At 45.3% G+C, this 8,272-nt stretch overlaps 1 protein-coding gene across 2 annotated transcripts in view; it reads left to right on the top strand.

The window, feature by feature from the left end:
• The first annotated feature begins 1,073 nt into the window (after positions 1 to 1,073).
• The window catches only part of PLEKHB1 (pleckstrin homology domain containing B1), a 36,464-nt gene continuing 29,265 nt past the window's right edge, over positions 1,074 to 8,272 (top strand). The window contains exon 1 of one of the 2 annotated variants that reach the window (XM_027848272.1): positions 1,074 to 1,136. The gene's annotated coding sequence lies outside the window, so the exon portion shown is untranslated. The remainder of the gene's footprint in view (positions 1,137 to 8,272) is intronic. The other variant, XM_027848271.1, reaches the window with a different exon arrangement.

Genomic DNA, 8,272 nt, shown 5'->3' with positions numbered 1-8,272 from the left:
CCAGGTGCTCAACCAGCTGTGGGGAATTCTGATGGAAGAAACCCAGGGCCTGCCCTCTGGGCATTCACCTTATGGCTAGGGAGGTAGCATTCACACCTTGGGTTTGGTGGACCTCTCTATAAAATGAAGAGATTGGACTAAAGGGTCTCCAAGGTCCTTTCCCACTTTGACATCCTTTCTTCTCTGTTCAAAGGTCTAGAGCCATGGTCTATGTTCTAAAAATTGTGTCATTTAGTTCCAGTATTCTGTGAGTTCCTTCTAGTCTATGTGGCTTTATGTTCCTAACATTCTGTGATTTCAAAATTCTGTGATTTTGCCAAATTGTGTAGCACAGAGAAGTGTGCTCAGAGCCCAACCTGCCTTGGAGTAGGCCAGGGGAGGGGGACTTTCTAAGAGGAGGTGGAACCTGAAGAAGGTCCTGCAGGGTTTGAAGTCTCTGGGAGGAATTTGTCAGATCCTAAAATATTAGGGCTGGAAAGTCCCTGAGAACAGAAAATGTCAGAGCCGGGACTTTGAAACATAGAATTTTGCGGCTTGGCTAGGAGGGACCCTCATTTTCCAGATAAGGAAACTGAAGCCCAGAGAGGAGAAGGGGCTTACTCTCGAGTTCACCCAGGTAGTGACTGCGAAACTAGATCCTTTTGCAAACTATTTTTTTAAAGTGCTGCTACTTTGGGGGGCAAAAAAGCCTAGTAATCCTATCAATCATCCATCTCAATGGTGAATACAATTTAAAAGTTTAACAAGTCGGGAAAGTTACAAGAAATTGCAGAAATCGCAGCTACCTCCGAGGTCGGGTATGGGGAAGCGGGTAGGGTAGGACGTTCACTGTGATTTGAGCCCTCTGAGAGCCGCAGCCTCGGCCAGGACCGTGCGCTCAGTTCTCCCGAGGGATATGGACTACATGGCCCAGAAGGCCGCGCGTCCCTCCTCCCCGGGAAGGTGAGTGTGTGCACAGAGGCGGGGCCCAGGGGGAGGCTCGTGGCTTGCCCCGAGGGAGAAAGAGGAGCGCCTGGGGAGGTGGGGGCGGTGAGGGTGGAGAGCTGCCTTGGGCACTTGGGACGCAGGCGCAGTAGTTGCGATAGCAGGCGTCGGATAGCAGCCGCAGAGACAGCAGCATCAGCATCAGCCAACAGGTGGGGAGTTTGCAGAGTTGGCCGCGGGAGGGGAAAGGGGTTGGCTGGGGGGCATCGGGAGCGGGGCTCTACCTGCCTGCCCAGGTGTGCAAGGGCAGGTAAGGTTTTGCTTAGGCTGCGATAGTCCAGGAGTTCAGTTCAACTTCTGTCCATCCAGGAACCAACCCCCACCCCCCACCTCAAGCTAGGGGCCAGGAGACCTGTGTCCTGGTCCCAGTTCAGCTACTGACTTTCTGTGTGACCTTGGGCAGGTCCCTTTCCCTCTCCGAGCCTCTATTTCCCCCCTGTAGAGGAGGAGGTGGTCTTTTAAGTCTCATTTTACGAGCCTCCTCACTGGGCAGGGAACCTACCCAGTATTTCAGGTGACCCCGAGCCAAGGGTGTCTCCCCCTGGAGTTCACTGTAATGGGGTCATCCATTCTCTCAAAAAAAAAAAAAAAAAAAAAACCTCTCTCTTCCCTCCATCAGCTTCCCCATCGCTACCCCCTAGGGTCTTGTAGAGCTAGGAATTGATGCGTCTAACAGGATGGAGGTTGTTTCTGAAAACTTAGGTTCAAAGAAAAGCAGTGTCTTGTGGTGGAGGGAGGCCAGGGTACAAGTTCCATCCCTAACCCTATTTCCCTATGTGACCCTAGACATGTTACTTAACTTGGGTCCCAGTTTTCTCCTCTGTAGGACGGGGGTTGGACTGGATTCCAGAGTTATGTTCTAATATTCTTCTAGTCCTGACAGTCCATGATTCTCTGCAGGGGCAAGAATCCAGAAACTTCGTTTACCTCTTGGTCCTTTGGCCTCCCAGTCAACTAAAGCACCCTGCTGTCCCAGTTCTGCCCTCTCCATTATGCCTCCTCCCTAGACCCTGCAGCCACTTCTGGAATAGCCCTGGGAATCATCTTTGCTTACAGATGGCAGGATCATAGGATTTAGAATTAGAAATGACCATCTAGGCCAACCCCCTCATTTTGTAGATGATCCCAGTTCCTTCCCCCCCCCCCCCCCCCGCCCATGCTTCCTGATGAGAAGGTTCTTCATAAACTTTAAATTTCACTCCACCCCCACCCCTGGAACTGGGATGGTTTCTATGGGCTGTTTCCTGCATTTCACCCCACTTCTACCTCAAACCTAGGTCTACACGAATGCCTGTCTCTTTGCCCAGCTTTTAATGCCTCCCCTCCTCCCTTACCTGAATTCAGGGGTGTAGAGATTCCAGGCGTTTCCCCAGCCACCTGTTCAGCATCATATACTTGTCGTTCCTGATCATTTTTGGGGAATTGGTTCTTGTGTGCCCTCTTGATTTCCTATTGGGATACATGGAAGTGTGGGAGTTAGGGAGGGGCACGTGTTGGAAAAGGGGAAGAAACATTTGGCCCACCCAAGAGGATGAGCGCTCGGCTGGTAGATGGGAACCATTGTCTGGTAGGTCCTTACCCTCAAGTCAAGATCCCCCTTCTCTCTCCTCACTATGAAGGGCCCCGGGGAGGGAGCACTTGCTGTCTGTTTCTTTAAAAAATGCAAATACCCATTCAGTGGAGGGTGGGGGGAGTTGGAAATAGCCTCGCTGAAAGGGGAGGGGGTGTTGGGGTGGCAAACAGAACAGAGACAGGTCCAAATCAGCAGGCTTAGCCTTCCTTCTTGGATGCCTGAAAGCTAAACTCTGCTGTTTATTGACCAATACCTGTCATACTCTTGTAGAGGAGATTTTTGCTCAAGTACAGGTTAGACTAGATGCCCCCTTAGTCCCCTTTCATCTTGGAGATACTGGGATTCTAACAACCACAGCTGTCCCAGCAGTGGATCTGACTGCCTTGAGAGAGAGTGAGCTTCCCCCATCATTGGACATGTCCAAGTAGAGTTTGGATGAGCCTCTGTCAGGAAGTCTATGTAGAGAGGCTATCTGCTCTGGGGGGAAGTTGTATTAGGTGCCCCAGCTCTGACAGTCCCTTTAATTTGTGATTCTAGGGTTCTATAATGGGTGTCAGGCTGTGATTTTATGATTGCGTAGCCTCAGTGGTCATGAGGCAGGTTTATCCAGATTATCCATATGCTCTGGTGTATGCATACCCACTTTCAGAATGGGGGAGCTTCCACCAGTGCAAAATGGAAATCCATTTCTGAGTTCTAGGGAAGGGCTTCTTTCAAAAACAAGTTTATGGACCCCAGCTTGAAAACCCCTGATTAATAGAGGAAGGAGATACAGTCCTTGTTCTCAAGGGGATCTGTCTTTGGCTGCAAATATTTCCATAGTCAATCTTATGTAGACTCATTTCCTCACTTTAAACCACCCTCCAAAGTTGGGAGGACAGAACTATAAGAACACGAAGGTTGGGGCTGTTCTTTGGCACCAACCTGTGGAAGTGACATTAAACATCAGATAGGCTCTTTGGTGATGATTGATTTTCTAGTAAATATATTGGGGCATCCTAATGTTATGTACATAGGCTAACTAGGCTTAGAGTCAGGAAAACCTGGGTTCTATTCCTATCTTTATGGAACCTGGGACTAGTCATTTAACCTCTATATTCCTCAGGCAACTCCCTCACAGAAGTTCTTAAGCTGGCATCTCTAATTAAATATATATAAATAGATAGATAGATAACTATATTTCAGTATAATTGGTTTCCTGTGTAACTGCTATGCATTTTATTTTATTCATTTAAAACATGATTTTGAGAGGGGTCCACAGACTTCACCAGACTTGTCAAGAGGTCTGTGTCACAGGTGAAGGGCCCCTGATTTCTGTTTGAGTTCAACAGAAACTGAGTCAGGGCCTACTCTGCAGAGCCCTGTGCTCAGGGAGATAAACAGTTTAGCAACACAGAGAGCTATAATACACAATATTATGTGATTAGTTCATCAGAAAGGTATAAACAGAGGGCTGTATGAGTCCCCAGGGAGGAAATCACTGACTGAGGAAAGTCAGGGAAGACCTCCTGGAGGAGGTGGCGTTAGAATTGGTCTTTAAAGGAGGAGTAGGAATTCAGCCCATGAAGAGACAGCGAGGCAAGCCATTCCAAGCAGTTGCAAAGGTATGCCGGCATAAGTTCTCGGAGTTTGCTTGCTTGCTTTTTTTTTTTTAATTAGTCTGTTTTGGCTGGATTACTGAGAGGGAGGAATAGAAATATTCCCCAAAAGGTGGGTACACTGGAGCGTAGAAGGCCTGGAATGCCAGGCAAGAGGGTTTGTCTGCTCTCTAGGGAATAGAGATAGAGCCAGAGAAGGGTTTTGAGTAGACAAATGACGTGATTGACTCTCTGCATGAGGAAAATTAGTCTGCCAATAGTATGATACGTGGTTGTTGCATCAGACAAGTGTATGTCTTTCTCTTGTGGGTATTAAAGTTGTCCAACTTACAATAGAAGCGACTGAGGAAGAGTTCTGAGCCAGTGGCACTTTGTTAAAGGGTCCACGGTCCCCTCTAATGAAGTAGACCTCAGACCTTCCTCATGATCTTCGATGCCCCCTCCTTCCAGGACCTGGTTTCTATAGGGTTTCCAGAAATGCAAAGAGGCTTGGTGAAGTACAGAATCTCACTGGGGGATAGACCTTGCCCTTGGGGGCCAAAAATGACATATCAGCAGGGTGGTCACAGGTTGGGTGAAGCATGAGGCATCTCGCCTAAGTGTTCACAAGATGGTCACCTGCTTGTGTTGGACAAGAGAGAAAGGACTGGCAGTACAAAAATAAATTAGAGGACTTTCCAAGGCATCAAGGCATCCCACCCATGCTGGGTTTGGACCTGAAATTTGAGCAAAACAGGATGGAGATATCTTTGTCAGCATTCTTGTGGTTGCGCAAGTGAGCCTCATAACTTAGTAAACAAGTAGTAAACACTACATTAAAGTTTGAGGCCCACTCTAAGAACCTGTCTATCCCTATACGATTTATGTAATGTATCAAACTGATTGGAATAGACAAATGAATTATTTCTCACACTCCCACAGCTCCCTGAACATACTGGGAGTTTAATAAATAACTGTCAAATGTTGATTTTATTATCTTAGCCCCTTGTTAGATGGTGCCATGGATAGAGCTCTGGGCATAGAATCAGGAAAAACTGAGTTCACAGCAGCCTTCGTTTACTAGCTGTGTGACCCTGAGCAAGTTACTTAACCTTCGTGTGCCTCAGTTTCCTCAACTGTAAAGTGGGGATCATAATAGCATTTACCTCCCAGGGTTGTTATGAGGAGCAAATGAGATGATGATATTTGTTAAGGGCTTAGCACAGTGTCTGGTATGTATTAGGCACTTAATAAATGCACATTTTCTTCCTTCCTTGTTCCTCCCCCTGACTATCCTCCCCACCTGGACACTGAAATCCATTTCTAGGGTTCTTCCTTAACAACCTAAAGGAGTCTAGAGGAGTCCTAAGAGGAGGGACCTGGTGCTGGGTCCAGGCCAACCTCCAGGATTGGGGAGGGGGCAGGATTGAGCTGATCTTCCAGCTACTTTTAGCTTTTATCACAGTTCTCCCCCATTTTCTCCCCCTTTAGAACCTAGAAGGGCGTCTCACTTCCAAGTGACCCAGAGGATCCCAGAAAGTTGGGTTGACAGAGTTATATTAAATCCCTTATCTGTCACTCATTCTGTGGTGGGGGAGCCAGGAGGAGAAGAAGATTCAGGTGCTGTCCTCAAGGAGCCTCCAGTCTTCCTGGGGAGACAGGGCTTCCCCATTTGGAGCATCCATCAGAGAAAACACAGGTTACCAAGGCAGTACTGAGACACCCTTCCCCCATCCCCCAGCCTCAGAAATGGCTGGCAACAAGGAAAACAAAAATTCAATTCATTTCAACAATTCAACTTGATAGCGCCTACTTAAATGCTTGCTTAGGGAGGCTCAGCTGATTGGAAAGATGCTGGCTGCAGAATCAGGAGGTCAGGGTTGTCATTTTGCCTTTTCTGCTCGCCAGTTGTAGGACTGTAGGTAAGCCATTCAGCTTTAACCTCAGTTTACTCTATAAAGATGCAGTGGCGTTTGTACTGCCTCCATCACCAGAGTGTTGTGACTAAAATTAGACTTTCAAGGGACATGCAGATTGAGCTGTTGTCATTATTATTTTTTTGAAATCAGGTCTACCTATCTGACTATTCCTTCTGTCTCCTCATCTGGTTCATCACCTATATTTTTCCCGGCCTCACTGTGGATGTACCCCAGGGCCCTGACCCTCTTCTCTCTCTGCTCTCTCTTTCTTTGAGACCACCCCAGTTCTCATGGGTTTAATTATTATCTCTAGACAAATGACTCCCAGCTCTAGATATCCAGCCCCAGTCTCTCTCCTGAGCTCCGGTTACAGGTCTCCAGCTGTATTCTGGACATTTCTAACTGGCTGTTCCCTAAGCATTTTAAACACCATGTGTCCAGAGCCAGAGTCATTATCTTTCCTACCCCCAACCCCAAACTCACTCTTCCTCCAGACTTCCTCTGTTTCTGTTGAGGGCACCACCATTCTTCCAAACACCCAGTTTTCGACCTTGGTGTCATTCTTGACTACTCGCTTTCTCTCACCCCACATATCAAATCAGTTACCAATTCTGTCACATCTACCTCCACAACATTTCTCCCATCTGCCCCCTTCTGTCCACTCACAACCTAGTTCAAACTGGCATCACCTCTTTCTTGTAAAAGCTTCTTAATTGGCCTCCCTACTTCAAGTCTCTCCCAACTCCAGTTAATCCTCTGCATAGGTGGCTAGGTGATTTTTCCTGAAGCTCAGGTGTGAGCATTCCACTCCTTTACTCAGTAACTCCACTGGCTCCCTATTACCCATAGGATCAAATAGAAACTCTTCTGTTTGGCATTTTAAACACTTCACAACTAAGCCTAATCCTACCCTTCTAGCCTTGTTACACATTAGTCCCTGTGACTCACACTACAGTCTAGTGAAACTGACCTCCTTACCCTTCCTCACTTATGGCATCCATCGCCCATTTCATTGGCTTTGTACAGACTGTCCCCAATGCCTGGAACACTCTCTCTTCTCACCCTTGCCTCTTAGACTCCTTCACTTTTTTCAAGGCTCAGGTCAAAGTTGTCAGCTTCTATATGAGGACTTTCCTCATCCCCTAGCTGCATGTGTCTCCCCTCCAGAATGATCTTGGACCTATTTGGTGTTTACCTCTGTTTTTATATGCTGTCTCCCCTGGCTGGGAAGCCTGTCAAGCTCACTCAGGGAGGATTTGGCCTTTGTCTTTGCCTCTCCCCCTGCCCCCAGCATTTGATGTGGTGCTTTGCCCATAGTAGGCATTTAACAAATGCTTGTTGACTGACTGACTGATATATGACTCCAAGGCTCCCTGGTTAGCCACAGTGCCCTGCCTATCGTTATTATTAGCACTAGTAATAACATGATTATGTACTAGCAGTCATCCCAAGTTTCTATCTGGAAAATATAAGATGAAAGCAAGAATATTATTATTTTTTTTACTACTACTAATAATAATGATTACTAGCATATAATCATGTTATTACTAATACAAGATCTTGCCCATAGTAAAATATTTTTTTAAAAGATAACAAACAAACATTAAATACAGAAGAACAGTAGTAGGATAGAGACTCATCCCAAGTTTCTATCTGGACTCCAAGAAATATAAGATGAGAGCAAGAACATTATTATTATTGGTAATAGTAATAGAAGTAGTATTACTATTAGTAACAACATGATTATAGAGTAGTAATCATATTATCACAGAAAATATAAGATGAGAGCAAGAATATTATTATTGCTAATAGTAGTAATAACATGACTACTATAATTATTATGTATTACCATCATCATATTATTACTACTAGTAATAATAATATTCTTGCTCTCATCTTGTATTTCCTATAATAACATGATTACTACTATATCATCATGTTGCTAGTGCTATTACTACTACTACTACTAATAATAATAATGTTCTTGCTCTCATCTTATATTTCCTGTAATAACACAATTACTACTATATAATTATGTTATTACTAGTAGTAATACTACTTCTATTACTACTACTAATAATAATAATGTTCTTGCTCTCATCTTATATTTCCTGTAATAACACAATTACTACTATATAATTATGTTATTACTAGTAGTAATACTACTTCTACTACTACTAATAATAATAATAATGTTCTTGCTCTCATCTTACATTTCC

Source organism: Vombatus ursinus, unplaced genomic scaffold, assembly GCF_900497805.2.
Source record: "Vombatus ursinus unplaced genomic scaffold, bare-nosed wombat genome assembly UNPS02005659.1, whole genome shotgun sequence".
In the NCBI taxonomy this organism is placed as follows: Eukaryota; Metazoa; Chordata; class Mammalia; order Diprotodontia; family Vombatidae; genus Vombatus; species Vombatus ursinus.
The sequence above is the reverse complement of the archived record's forward strand: the minus strand, read 5'-3'. Positions and strand labels throughout refer to the sequence as shown.